Source organism: Leptodactylus fuscus, chromosome 1 (genome assembly GCF_031893055.1).
Source record: "Leptodactylus fuscus isolate aLepFus1 chromosome 1, aLepFus1.hap2, whole genome shotgun sequence".
NCBI lineage: Eukaryota > Metazoa > Chordata > Amphibia > Anura > Leptodactylidae > Leptodactylus > Leptodactylus fuscus.
This window is the reverse complement of record NC_134265.1, coordinates 106,864,253-106,879,546: the sequence shown is the minus strand read 5'-3', so window position 1 is coordinate 106,879,546 and position 15,294 is coordinate 106,864,253. Positions and strand designations below refer to the sequence as shown.

Genomic DNA, 15,294 nt, shown 5'->3' with positions numbered 1-15,294 from the left:
CACTTCACTGGCGTTTCAGCTCTGCAAAAGTGTCATGGCATCCAAAAACCAAACCGTCTGCGCTCCAAAAACCCAATAACCCTTCTTCCCTTCTGTGTCCGGCTGTGCCCGAATATCAGTTTATACCCACATATGACATTACGTCCGTTATCCTGGGTGCACCAGTGTCATACATGTGGCATAAACTGCAGTTTGGGCGCACAGCAGGGCGCAGAAGGGAAGGAGCGCTATGCGGCTTTTGGAGTACAGATTCAGATGTTTGGTATCTGGACGCCATGTCATGTTTGTAGAGCCTATAACGTACCAGAAAACTGGATTCCCCAAAGGAGTGACCCCATTTTGAAAACTGCACCCCTCAAAGAATGTATCAGGGGGTGTAGTGAGTATTAGTATCCCGGACGTGACTGCACAACGGATGGCGAAGAGGGAATATATAAGCAGTGCGGAGGACATTGCAAACACCAAATTCCCTACTATGTCCCAGTAGCTCCTATGATTGGGGGAGTCACTCTGGGGGTCACTTTGGGGGTCACTTCTAGCGTCTGTTCCCTCATAAGCTGTAAATATGGGGTGTCCCCTGATATCCACTCGCACAGCTTATATATTCCCTTCCTGCCGCAGCCAGTTGTGTTCTAATAATTTGGCGATTTTTGCGGACTTTTGTCTTCACATTATTAGATGCTATATTTTCTTTATTTTTCTGGTGACGCGCCCATATAAGGGCTTATTCTTTGCGGGATGAGATGCATTTCGTAATGACACCGTTTTTGGGTGTCTACATCTTATTGAATACATTTTATTAACCCTTTTTTGCTGGATTTAAAAAAAAAATCCTGGCATTGAGTTTTACTTTTTTAATTTTGCGCCATGCAGCGTACAGTATAAGTAACATGTGGCCTTTATTCTGCGGGTTGGTACGGTTACGGCGATACCTCATTTATATTATTTTTTTATGTGTTACTAGTTCTGCAGAGGAAAAACACATTTGGGGACATAAATCAATGTTTTTTGCATAGCATCTTCTGAGAGGCGTAACATTTTTATTTTTCGGTTGACAGTGTTGGTTGAGGGCTTATTTTTTGCGGGACAACCTGCGCTTTTTATTGGTACGGTTATCGGATGCATATGACTTTTTGATCACTTTTTATAGTATATTTTGTATGGTGAGATCGCGAAAAATCATTACTTCCGGCGAGTTTTTTCCGTTTTTTTTTTCCGGCATTCGCCGTGTACATTAAATATTATTTCAGTTTTATTGTATAGATTGTTACAGACGCGACAATACCAAATATGCATTGTTTTTATTACTTTTTAGTTCTTTTTTTATATCATTCATTTTCTATAGAGAAAAAGGGATTTTTGGGCTTTATTACTTTATTAATTTTTTTCATACACTTCATTTTATTTTATTTTTTCATTTTTTTTTACTTTTTCATGTGGCCATTTAGGACACTTCAATCAGCAATACTTTGCTGATATAGAATGCCATGTGAGACACAGCATGCAGGTGTCCCACATGGCATTCCGTAGCAGGATGTCAGGCTGTGTAGACGCACAGCCTGACATCAGAAGGTCCTGGCAGGATCACCAGGTATGTGGGGGCTCCAGGCAGTCTGGGGTCACTGGCCAGACCCCAGACTACCTTTTACTGCTATCGGCACCCCCCGATCTCGCCGCGGGGGGTGCCGATCTGATTCAATTGTCGGCGGATGCCTTTCGATCGCGCCGTGATGTTTCACGGCGCGATCAAAAGGGTTAAAACGTCCAGTCGGACTCAGTTCTGACTGGACGTTATTGAGGAAGGGGTTAGGTGTTAGTAACACCTAACCCCCGTCCTCCCCGCACCCCTCCCCCCGCCAAGAAGGTACCTAAAGACAGGACGTATTTTGACAATAGTCCGGTCTTTAGGTACCTGGACCGCAGGCCGTAAATTTACGTACGGCGGTCCTTAACCGGTTAATATAATACTTTATTCATGCTTCTGTTTGTATAGAAGCCTATCTACATGTAAGGGCGGGTTCACATCTGTGCCCCGGTTTCGCTTTCAGTTTCCATCTTCTGCCAACAGGAGACGGAAACCCAGCAGACCATGTCTGCACGTGAGCGTTTTATGGTGTCCGCGGCAAAACCGGGCTTTTTTTAACCAAACGCAAAGTCCTGCATGTCCAACTTTGTGTCCGGTTAAAAAAACAAAACGGTTTCTCGCGGAGAGAACAAAACGCTCACGGGCGGACACTTTGCAAACCCATTCAAATGAATGGGTTTGAAAAATGACTGCCGGTTTCCATCTCCTGCCCAGTTTCTTGGGCAGAAGACGGAAACTGAAAGCAGAGAACAGGGTGCAGGTGTGAACCCGCACTGACACGGAAACTCTAGCCTCGACCATCTGCACATATTCCTATTCTGCTTGTACTCCATGTGCAATAAGCCAGTCCTTTACAGTTGTATAGAATGTTTCTCTTGTGATAATCATGTTCATACCACCATATGTACTGGCAAAAAAATTACAATTTTACATGGGCTATATTTCTGGAAAATTATCAAGAGAATACAGATTAACAACCAACCAATCCAATACTTACTTCCACACCTCTACGCAATATACATAAATTGATAAGCATAATATATATTTTTTTTATTATTCTGGCAGCCTGAGAAAGTTAGTGACTGACTCATAAACCAATATCTCTCCCAGAAGAAAGCATAAATGTTAGCACAATACTTAAAGGGGTAATTTGAAATCCCTACACTAGTCTAAAACCCTCCCTCTCCTACTTTCTAAATAATATTAGTAATACAAAAAATTTTATTTATCCATATCCCTGGGAAATTTTCTGATTATCTGGTATTGATCGTTTTCCCAATTTCTGAAGATGGACCATCACTATTACTCCCCCCACTCCACTACATTATACTTACCCTGCAGGCTTCTTCTGGGAAGATGGCTGCTCCCTCTGTACTGATTTGGCAGGGTGCATGTTCTTCTCCAAGCAGTGTGCGTGCACTACTGCTTGTAATTCACCGCTACTGCACACGCATGTGCTGGAGAAGACTGAATGAAGACAGGAGGAGGCAGGGCCATCTCACAGGACGACGCGTGAAGGGTAAGTATATACTATGGGTCAGGGGTTGGGCTGAGTAGGTAGGGAAGGGTGGGATAGCTAGAGAGACAGGGAGTGGTGTATGGGAAAGAGGGGAATGAGGAAGGAGGGGGGAGTGAGGTGAGAGGTTAGGAAGTTACATAGCAAGAAGCAGAAGCATGTAAATAAAAGCAGGAGATACCAGGGGCCCCCAGAAACACCCAGAAATCACTCAAAATACACTAAAAGGTATATTTATTAAATTAATGATAGCACTAGCAGACACTTAAAAAAAACATACAAACATTTTTTGCCCAGAAAACCCCTTTAAGAAACCAACACTAGAGACCTGGCAAGTGGCACTGCACTTATTCACTGTATTGTCTCAGGGCCTGAGGTTGAAGGAAGCAATTTTGCTTCTCATTTCTGAGCTGCATGTGCATATGCCCATAAAATTGTCACAGACATACAGATTTTCTTGCAAACTGCATATACATCCTACTAATATTATAAATGTGAAAGTTTGTATGTTTGTATGTTTGTTATTCAATCACACAAAGACGGCTGAAAGGATTTGGATGAAATTTGGCACATAGATAGTTTGTAATCTGGATTAACACATATGCTACTTTTTATCCTTAGAAATGACATGGCTTCATGACTGTTATGAATTTATGTTCATATACTATATTAAACTGCTCTTGCCAACAGCATTATCTCAATTAATTGGAGTTTGCTGATAAAGTCAGGACTGTTATCCCTCTATGTAAACACACAGGTAACACTGAGTTAATTGTGTACAAGTATTTGCATATTATCTGATCTGCTTCAGTGCTGAGACACTGACACGGGAAAACCCCTTTAATCCAAATTGGCAGTTTGCCAATTTTAAACTTGCCAGGAAAAATAAAATCTAATTTGTTGCAAAATTCTTAAACAACGGGAGCTGTGAAGGTACCCAGAAGTCAACATACTTCTCAAGCGGAGTTGAGGAGGATTGAGCATGCTAGGCGTCAAGGGGCTCTTAGAGTAGCCAAAACGACAGAGCAGGCAGATCATCAATGCCAACAACACACTCATTATATGGCGTCCCAGCGAGCTGCTGAGATGCCGGAACAATCACAGGCACAACACAAAGTACAAGTTCAGCGGCAGGCCAGCTTGAGAGCTGCCAAAACCCCAAAGCAGGTGGATCATCGACACCAACAACAAGCTCATTATATGGTGTCTCATCGAGCTGCCGGAACAATCATGGACACGTCGTGAGGAACGAGTACAGCGGCAGGCCAGCTTGAAAGCTGCCGAAATGCCGGAGTAGGCGGATCATTGACACCAACAACACGCTCATTAGATGGCATCCCAGCCAGCTGCTGAGATGCTGGAACAATCACAGACACGGCGCAAGGAACAAGTTCAGCAGCAGGACAGTTTGAGACCTGCCGAAATGCCGAAGCAGGCAGATCATCAACGGCAGCAATTTGCTGAATACAGGCGGATCATCGCCACCAACAACATGCAGACAAAGCCACGGGAAGAGGCTAGTTAAAAGATATTTCCCATAATATTAATAACTATTTTTCCATCGCAAAAAAAAAAAAAAAAACTTTGTCCCTGATGTTTCTTATTACCTTTCAACACTTTTCAAGAGAACAGGACTGTGTGTACTTTTATTGTCAAACTTTCTCATAGTAACTAATATACAGTTTCACTCATTAAACCTTAAAGGGATCCTATCAATCACAATTTTTTCTCATTAATATGTCGAAATAGCCTTAAGAAAGGCTGTTCTTCTCCTACCTTTCATTGTCCTCTCCGCGCCGCCGTTCGCTTGAAAATATGGTTTGTCAGTATGTAAATTAGTTCTCTCGCAGCACTGGGGGCTTCCCCAATGCTGCAAGAGAACTCTCCAGCGCGGCCTCCATCTTCTTCTGGAACGAGGTCTTCACCGCGTCTTCTTCCATCGATGGCTTGTAACTTGTAGGCCTCAGGACTAGGGCAAGCCGACTGCGCATGCCCGCCGGTCACGAGAAAATGGCCGCTTACATACCAACAAAAAACAGATTTTCAAGCAAATGGCAGCGCGGAGAACACAGCAAAAGGTAGGAGAAAAATAGCCTCTCTTAAGGCTATTCCGACGTGTTAATGAGAAAAAATTGTGATTGAATGATCGGATCTTCTTAGTTGGCAGAAAATAGTGAGATAAAAACTCCAAATCTTTATTGAGAATATTTAAAACCATATATATAGTGATATCACCAACGTGAAGGTTTAACTCCTCAAAGTAATTGTTCTCAGTATGTAGTATTTTGCAGTATCACACCGAGAAATAAGGAGTTAATACTGAAGACTCACCCTATATTGGCCAATATGGTTCTATAGGGCATTAGCTAAAGACACTCTGATAAAAAAAAGCATATATCTGTATACGGAGTACTGCCTAGCAACCTATGAGAATTAGAACTCTCCCGGGTTCATATTTCAGCTTAAATAAGCCTAGAAATAGTGAGGCAAAATATCAAGTATGTGAGGAAGGAGGATACACTAAGGTCCAACACTGTGAGTTTAGTTCACTCATATCCCCGTTTTTATAGCCCCACCTAGCCCAAAGGGGATAATAATTGCTGCAATGGTGAGTGCTAAGACCCTAACCTGGGTAAATAGATGCACACAAATTTTTCACTATGAAGCCTATACTCAGTAAATAACAACGTAACCACTATGACACACCCGTGGTTACAATTTGTATTCTCCTACATACTACATGTAATCAGGGGTCGGATAGAGATACATTGTTTCTTTAATCTCAAGCCATAAACAAATATCTGGGTTTGCATAGCACTGCTGCCTACACCAATTCATTGGATTACAGCCTGATCTCATTTTAGCTAGTACAATTCCCATTGATCCATTCCTCTCTGCTATATTCCTCTTTACGCGTTTCCCCCAGCATAATCTTTCATACTAGGTTCATCAGGAGAGTTTCAATATAAAAGATAATTAGTTTTGAGACCCCAAGATTAATGGATGCGGTTAAAACCGCAGTTCTCTGCACCCTAGTGGTGGACGCTGATACTTCTTCCGATGTTAAGCCAGCGTGGTATGTGTTCTATATGGGAGTTACCTCACATGTTTACCACTATGTATACCATGTATGACTTCTTGGAGTTATAGCAGATATTTGTAGGATATGGTATATACCTTTACATTTTCCAATATCTATTTAACACTTTGTACATGGTTGTGGGTTTTTTATATGGTACTATTCACTATTTGCCCATTTTTTGGATATTGCCCGCTGTAATGGTACACTAGTACTTTTATGTATTTACATTCTCCCTTGTATTGTTTGTCATATGTTGCTTGGTTTTTAGTAAGTATTAATAAACTTTATTATATTTTACTTTCTGTGTGTGTGGGATGTCTTTTTGGGTTATTGAAGTTTATAATCATGTAATGTAGGAAAAAACATTGTTATTCTTTAAAGCTGAAAGCTAGATATAGCTGCTTATACTTGAAAATGATATAATGTTATATAAGATGGCGCCTATATCCAAGATGGGTGCAAGAAAAACAAATGCTTGGGTTGCTGCCACAAGACATCTCCCCCATGGTCACCACGCAGGACCGGGACCAGCTGGCTATATATGGCACTGCGTAAACTTTTTTTGTTTGATTGAGATGTACCATACCAATCAGGAATGAATATGAAAACATATGTTGTTGTTTTATCACTTCCTTTCTCTGCTTCTATTTAACCCCGTGTTCCCAATAAAAAGTCCGTCAGCACAGATTCTTTGTTTTAGAAAAGAACGAATACCAACACATAGAGTAGTGTAATTTCTTTATCACCTGGCACTCAGCCTAATTAATTAGGACGATGACAGTTACCCGAGATTATTGGTCAATTAGTCATAAATGTGACTATGACCGTATCAGTTTGACAATATGGGAGTAATGCAGACAGTGATTTCACAGTACAGTGAACATCTATTCAGTATGTTACATCAGTTCCATTTACAAGAATTGCCCACTGATGTCACTTGTTAGGAATAATGCATAGTATGATACCACAGCACAAAAGTAACATGCACCAATTCAACATGTTCTACATAGAAAAGATGGGTGCAATGTATAGATCCAGATACACTATATTGGACTGTGGGACTATATTGGATCATTGCACTTTATCAATTTGCTATATCTGCCTCGAGCTGGCTGCAGTGCATTCAACTCCAGGGTCTTATACATCCCAGGCAGGGACTCAAATCAACATCCAAGCACCTCTTACCCCACCACAGGTTGTTAAATATAGTGACGCCACCTGGATAAATTAGCTCCCTCCACCAGCACACCTCTCATTCTCTGAACCCCACGCAGCTTAGCCACATTTAACCTCTGCAACCCCTGGAGAACAACGCAACTCAAGGTTTCATCTACAACTCCCATGTACAGGACTCCTTCTCCCATATCAATTACTTTATGCTTCCTGACTCCATGTTTCTAACTCTGACCCATGCATGGATACACTCAATACAAATCTCAGACCATGGCCCGGTATCATTGTCCTTAGGCCTCGTCCCATCAACTATGAAGAATGAGATCTGCAGATTCCTGACCTACCGATCTTCACCTCCTGACATCCCTTCCTATTTAAAACTACAACGGACAAATAACATAAACTATAACATTCAGCTGCTAAGTGTGTATTAGAAGCACTGCGGTCGGAGATATGTGTAAACCTACATATGTGTCTGCATACTTTGGGTCGTTTTCCTTTCCTCTACTGTTTCATTGACTGTAAATGTTTTGCCGCCATACTTGTTGTGAAGTAAGATTCTTCCTGGTGCTGTATAAGAGCTGTGTGGTGTGCAAAGACCCAATGAGAGGTCTAACCCTACTGCTTTCCCCCTCTCATAGTATACAGCATCACACACTGTGGGGCATACAAAATGAGCCCTTTATTCCCCTTTTGGTTATTTATTTACTATGTTACTTAAAATACACATTTTATTTGATTGCAGGCAGGGAAAGGGAAACTAGAAGTCACTAGAAGATAAGAAAAGTGCAATATTCCATTCATGAGACATATTACATAGCTAAAATTAACATGTCGTGTTTTTTTTAAAAAAATTTACACATTTTCTGCAACGTGTGGATGAGATTAGAAAAATCTCAGTACTTTGCTGGTACTGTAACATTTTTTCCTCTGCATTTCTGCAGCAGCCAAAACACTGTGCTTCCACAATGTGGGGCCTTAGCCTAAAAAGGATATCTCCCTATAGTTTTCTAACCATGCTTAAAAATTTATAAACTGAGGCAAAGTCATTTAAAAACCATAGAAGCTAATAAAAGGAACTGAAGATTTAGTTACAGAAATTTCACATATGTAAATTGTACATATGCTACATATGTTACATATGTTACATATGCTACAAATTAGTGTTTAAAACTACAATCTAAAGAGACCAAACAACAACAAAAAAAATAGATAAAAGAAAAAAAATATATACCGGATAGTTTTGATCACTAAATGTTACAAATAAAAGTACAATCAATTCAAAATACTTCAAAGTTCATTTCAGTTTTGGAACTAGTCTTCAGGAATTTCAGATCAATATTTCTTTAGTGTCTAGAATCCAATAACAACGATGTTAGTAGCAGATTAAATAAAGATTTAGATGGTTGACAGAAAGAAGTTGAGATTTATTCATTCTCAGCTACTATTTATTGGTTATCATAAAAATGTTATACTGCAGAACCCCAGGTCACAAAACAATCCTTGGGCATAAACTCTGGCAGGCACTATCAATCTATCCAATGAAAATGAAATTGAGCTTCAAACCCATACTATGTTACAGAAGGCATACATTTATGATTGGTGTATATTAACAGGTTGTTGGGTTTTTTTTGCTCAAAACCTAAAAAAAAAAATATTTATATAAAAAATTTCATTTTTTTTTATGAATGGACTGTAAAAATACATTACCTATGTTTTAACAATTTAAAACAGAGAAACACACTACTTTTTTTTTTATCAATTTTGAATTTCTGAGTGCAGATTTTTTTAATTGTATTTTCTGTACACATTGTTGGGGGTAATCATCTTTGATAAGATGCTGATAACAGCAATTAAATGTTATGGTTAGAATAGTGGACCCTGTGTTTGTTTTAGGCTAAGGTCCCACGTAGCAAACTTCAGCAAAAAAAAAAAAGAAAAGTGGAAACGGATTGCACTTTTCTCCGCAGCATTTTTTTGCTGCGATTCTCAAAAAAGCATGTGTTTTTGAAAATACAGATTTCCGCTACAGATTTTTTTTCTGCAATATGTGGATGGGATTAGTCACTGTCACTTAAAGGACGGTGGAAGGAGGATACATTAGACCAGTGTGGGGCATAGCAGTTTGGAGCTGCCCTCAGTGCTCCAGACTGCTCGTTTGCATATTCACAGATATGCTATAGCTGCATGCAGATACATAGAGTGTCACCACCCTGAGGGAGCTGCCATACTGTGCTCCTGGACACATACAATTACCACTAATTGGGGTCTGTATGAAGCATCTCGTGGCAGCACTTCTATGTTATGATTTGTGGTATATGACTTTAGTATAAAGGTCACCAGCCTTACAATTATTGCAATTCAAGTACCTCATCTTTGATTTATTCATTTATTTTTTTAATTTAAATCGTCATGTCACACAAAAAAAGGTTGTCTACCCATGTTCTTTTGTATAAACACAACCTAAGTCTGTCCAGGGTTTTATTCACAGCTTTGCTTGATGTCACTAGTCTGGTTTCTACTTGTAATTGTAAATTACAAGTTCTGTATACACATTCTATACACCAGGGGTGGGCAATTAATTTTCCCATGGGGTTGCATAAGAAATTGAAACTATGCTAGAGGGCAACGCCATGGCAAATTATGCTCCACCCACTTCTACATTGACTCCACCCATTCACAATCATCTTTCCATGTACCCCCACACAGTATAATCTTTCTACCGTCACCCGTACATTATATGTCCCCACATTATAATATTCCCTTCCAACTGCCCCACAGTATTAAGACCCTCTCCTGGTGCCTCAGTTCAAACTGGGGGAAACTAGAGGGGAAATGAAACTGCAGCAGTTGGAGGGGGACATTAAACAGTGGGGGTAGTTGGAGGGGGCAATAAATTAATGACATCTGGAGCGGGACATGAAACTAGGGGAAAATAGAGGGGGACATCAAAATCGGGTAGCTGGAAGCAGACATTAAACAGTAGAGGAGGCTGGAGGGTGACATTAAACTGGGGGCAACTAGAGGCAGACAGGCCCCCCCCCCTTCCAGCTACCTCCACGGCTTAATGCCCCCTCCAGTTGTCCCAGTTTAATGTCCCCCATAGTTTAAGTGCCCCCTTAATCTACCCCCATTTCATGTCCCCCCTCCATATCTCCCCCAGTTTCATGTCCCCCCTCCATCTGCCATCTCTGCCCTAGTATAACATTACCCTTCCATCTCTGCCCCTAGGTTACTAAGACACACACAGACAGACACATACAGACACACACACTCCACCCTGCATCTCACATTCCCCTCTCAGTACCTTTTGACACACACCACGTCTCCATCTTCTTGCACTGTCCTGCCGGCACTAAGACACACCTCCCTAGACATGCCTCCCTAGTCACGCCTCCCTAGTCAAGCTATGCGGGCCGGACTGAATCAGTCAGAGGGCCAGATATGGCCCGCAGGCCGTGCTTTGCCCAGGTCTGCTGTACACACATAGCGGCAATAAAGAATGTTTTAAAATCTACAGAATGCTTTAAAATCTAAAGAATTCTTTGAAATCTACAGAATTTCAAATGCACATAATTTTAACATAAGATAATCATTTAATAGTTCCACAGTGGGGAAATTTCAGTATGTTACAGGAGCATAGTAATACAGATACAGGATAATACACAGTAATACAGTATATTACGGAAGTAGACACACATAAGCTGAGAAGAGAAGATATACTAGGAGTCCATAGCAGCTAAGGAACAGAAGGAAAGAAAGAAGGAAGACTTCATAATCATAATCATTAGTTTTTTTGTGCGGAGTGATCTTCTCTTGGTCTGATGTACTACTGTTTCCACCATCTAATAGATCTGTCCCTGATATATCCATTGCAGTCTCAGGCCTTACTATAACTCCTAGGCAGCAGGCCCGCTGCCTCAGGGTCATGTTTGACGCAAACCTTTCCTTCACCCCTCATGTTGAATCACTCGCACGTTCATGTCACCTCCACCTCAAAAACATCTCCAGAATACACCCTTTCCTTACCAGAGATACACTAAAGACACTTATTGTCTCTCTGATTCATTCTCGCCTTGACTACTGTAACTCCTTAGTAATCGGTCTTCCCCTCACTAAACTCTCCCCTCTACAATCCATTCTGAATGCAGCGTCCAGGCTCATCTATCAGGCTAGACGCAACAGCGATTGGCTGCCTAGTCATTATAAAATAAAATATAAAGTTATCACTCTCATCCACAAGGCTCTCCAAAATGCCGCACCTCCATACATTTCCTCCCTCATCTCTGTCTACCGCCCAACCCGTGCTCTCCGTTCACTCAATGACCTAACACTTACATCCTCTATTATCAGAACCTCCCACGCTCGTATACAAGATTTCTCCTGAGCTGCACCACTTCTCTGGAATGCTCTACCCCAGACAATCAGATTAACTCCCAATTTCTACAGCTTCAAACGCAAACTAAAGACGCATCTTTTCAGACAAGCCTATCACAATTTCTAACGTAAACCCTTAACCTTCCTCTGTCCCCGCTCCCACATTTCCCCACATGATATGATGTCATCTCAGGATAACTTTATCTGTCCAAGCTCCATCCACATGTTAAAGGACACAACTGTTGACGGCTCATAAAGTTTTATGTTTGTGTAATGACAGTCACCTCTATTACAAAAGTGTCTGACCTCTGCATAAGCAATACCGCCCCTGCTACCTCTTGTGTCACCCCCTCTACCTCATAGATTGTAAGCTCTTGCGAGCAGGGCCCTCAGTCCTATTGTGTGAAATGACTTTCTTTGTAATGTATCTGTCTGTATTTGAACCCTACAAATTGTACAGCGCTGCGGAATATGTTGGCGCTATAGAAATAAAATTTATTATTATTATGTAGATTATGTAGCCTGATCACGGTTGGGAGGAAGGACTTGCGATAGCGCTCCTTCTCACATTTGGGGTGAAGCAGACGGTCACTTACAGTGCCATCAAGGTCTCATACATGGAGTGGGATTTATTCTCCCACATGGAGCTCACCACGGGCAGTATCCTTCTGTCACCCACCACCTGTACTGGGTCCAGGGGGCTCCCCAGGACAGAGCTGGCCCTTCTGATCAGCCTGCCAAGTCTATTTCTGTCCCTGGTTAATATACTGCTCCCCCAGCAGGTCACACTGAAAAAGATGGCTGAAGCAACCACAGAGTTGAAAAAGGCCCTAAGAAGTGGCCCCTTAATTAATTCAATATATTAAACTGTAGTATGGTACTTAAGGCTGAATATACATTTTGCACGAATGAAACTTATTTGCTATCTCCAGTAGTCCCATAGAATTAAATGAAGTGGCAGCACACATTTGTAACTACTACTCCATTCAACTCCTACTGACCACAACATTGCATGCTAGTACCGTATTTTTCGGACTATAAGACGCACTTTTTTTCCCCCAAATTTCGGAGGAAAATGAGGGTGCGTCTTATAGTCTGAATGTGGGTTTGCAGCATGGCCGCGCTACTGCCACCGCTGGTTTTCTTCAGCGGCAGTAGCGCGGCAATCTGCAGGCCCCGGCAGCTAAGACAGTCCCCGGCATCTGCTGTAATAGACCGGCGGATGCCGGGGAGTGTCTTAGCTGCCGGCATCCGCCGGATTGCCGCGCTACTGCCGCTGAAGAAAACCAGCGGTGGCAGTAGCGCGGCCATGCTGCAAATCCACTCCTCCTCCACAGGTCCCGGCAGTTAGTTAGCCCCCCCCCACTGGCCCCATACCTTTAGTGATGCAGGCCGGCTCCTGCACGGCGAGGCCGCAGGAGCCGACCTGTTCCGATGACAGCCGGGAGCCTAATGAAGGCTCCGAGGCTTGTCATAGATATATATTACTATCGCGGCTGGTCTATGACCCTCCGCAATAGTAATGTATAGAATCTCCCATAGACGGCAATACACTTGTATTGCCGTCTATGGGACTTGCAATCAAATGATTGCAGGTTCAAGCCCCCTAGGCGGGGGATATTAAAATAGTAAAAAAAAAAAAAAAAAAAAAACACACTTAAAAAAAATATAATAAAAAATAAAATAAATAAAAGTTCACCTCCTTTCCCTAGAATACATATAAAAGTATAACATTACTGTGAAACATACACATTAGGTATCCCTGTGTCTGAAAATGCCCGGTCTACTAATATTTTTATGTACAGTGAACGTCAAAATCAAAAGTGCTAAACTGCCGGGTTTTTCTCTCTGTTTTGCCTCTGAATTAAATAAAAGGTGATCTAAGCAATAAACATTTCCCAAAATGGTATATCTAAAAAGTACACCTGGCCCCACAAAAAAAACGCCCTATACATCCCCGTACAGCTGCAGGGTCACCTGTCAATGTGGCCTTGCAGCTGTTCCAAAACTACAACTCCCATATATTAAATATTTTACCATTTTTTGCCTGAAATTTTTTTTTCCCTATTTTTCTCCTCTAAAACCTGGGTGCGTCTTATAGTCCAGTGCGTCTTATAGTCCGAAAAATACGGTAATTGATGGGGGTCTCAGCGGTCTGACTCCAGTAGATAGATGATAACTTGAGATTACCAGAATTCCCCTTTAACCACCCACACAGCCATTGGCTTTTTGTTCTAAGGTATTAATCAAACCTAAGAAAAATCATTATAGTGCTGACAACATGACAATGCTAGAGCCCTGTGCTTGCTGGTGTGTTGCTTTAGTGTTGGAATATTTTGTTCCCTTTGGACTATTGTGCTGCCTTTCCCAGCAGATGTAACTGCTTGGCACATCTTTGTGTGTTCCTGTCTCTTTAAGAGTTAGTATTCTCACCTGCTAGGCTTTCTCCTGCCAATGTCTGTCTACCTGCATGTATCTAGGTTTGCTTCTCTAGTTCTCAAGCACTTTGGCTTAACAATAAGTTCAGTAGTCTGTTTCTAATCTGTTTGCACGTATGCTGGTTTTATTGTGTTCCTATTTGCCTCTGAGTTCTAACAAAATAGTTCTGGTCCTGTTGATCTCTGGTTTTGCAACATATCTATTACTTAGCAATATATTTATGTTACCTGTGGCATTTGGGTATTTGGCGGGTCTTTGGGTATAAGGCCTACTGGTATTTGGTGGGTCGGTGCTCAGGATCGCCTGCTCCTAACCCCCCCCCCCTTTTTTTTTTTCTCCCTCCCTTCTGCCCCCGATCCTCTCTCTTTCCAGCTGTTCTTCCCCATTCTCTCTGTTCTTGATTTTGCTGATCGGTCTTGTCTCGTCTGTTTGGTCGTGTTATATTTGTCTGCCCATGCTCGGCGGACCTGTTTGTTCAGGTTCTACCTTGCAGCGGTTTTGTTTGCTTCTTTTTGTTATTGTTTAGTTTATAAATTAAGAATTTATAATAATAAAAAAAAGGACTTTATACCAACGAAAAATGTTGAATTGCAAATAATAATTTCCAATTACCTTTTCCTTTATTTTTCTTTAACTAAAATGTGAACTTTTTCTGCATAGGTAATCACCTACATATATGTGAACTATCAACAACTTATTGTATGACTTAGTTGGAATATGTATACGGAAACCTGCAGGATTCTTTCTCAACCATTCATTTGAATGGGTGAGAAAGCTGTCCGGCGGTGAGCGTTTTAAAACCGGGTTTTATAATCCGGACACAGAGTCGGACATGCAGTACTCTGTGTCCGGATTAAAAAAAAAACGGTTTCGCGGCGGAGAGCATAAAACGCTCACCACTGCACCCGGTCTGTGGTTTCCGTCTTCTGGCATGCAGAAGACGGAAACCACAGAACGGAGACCCTGAACGCAGGTGTGGACCTAGTGTCAGTGTACAGGATGAAGGAAAAATGGTTGATAGTACAGAAAAAAAAAAAAAAAAAAAACACATTTCACAACATTAGAGGAGGAGGAACACACAGAAGCCTGACTCAAGATCACACCATTATCAGGCGCAATTTC

General features: G+C 41.6%; 1 protein-coding gene across 1 annotated transcript in view; it reads right to left on the bottom strand.

Moving 5' to 3' along the window:
* The window catches only part of ARVCF (ARVCF delta catenin family member), a 531,145-nt gene that overhangs the window by 494,051 nt on the left and 21,800 nt on the right, over positions 1 to 15,294 (bottom strand). The gene's annotated exons all lie outside the window — the stretch shown is intronic.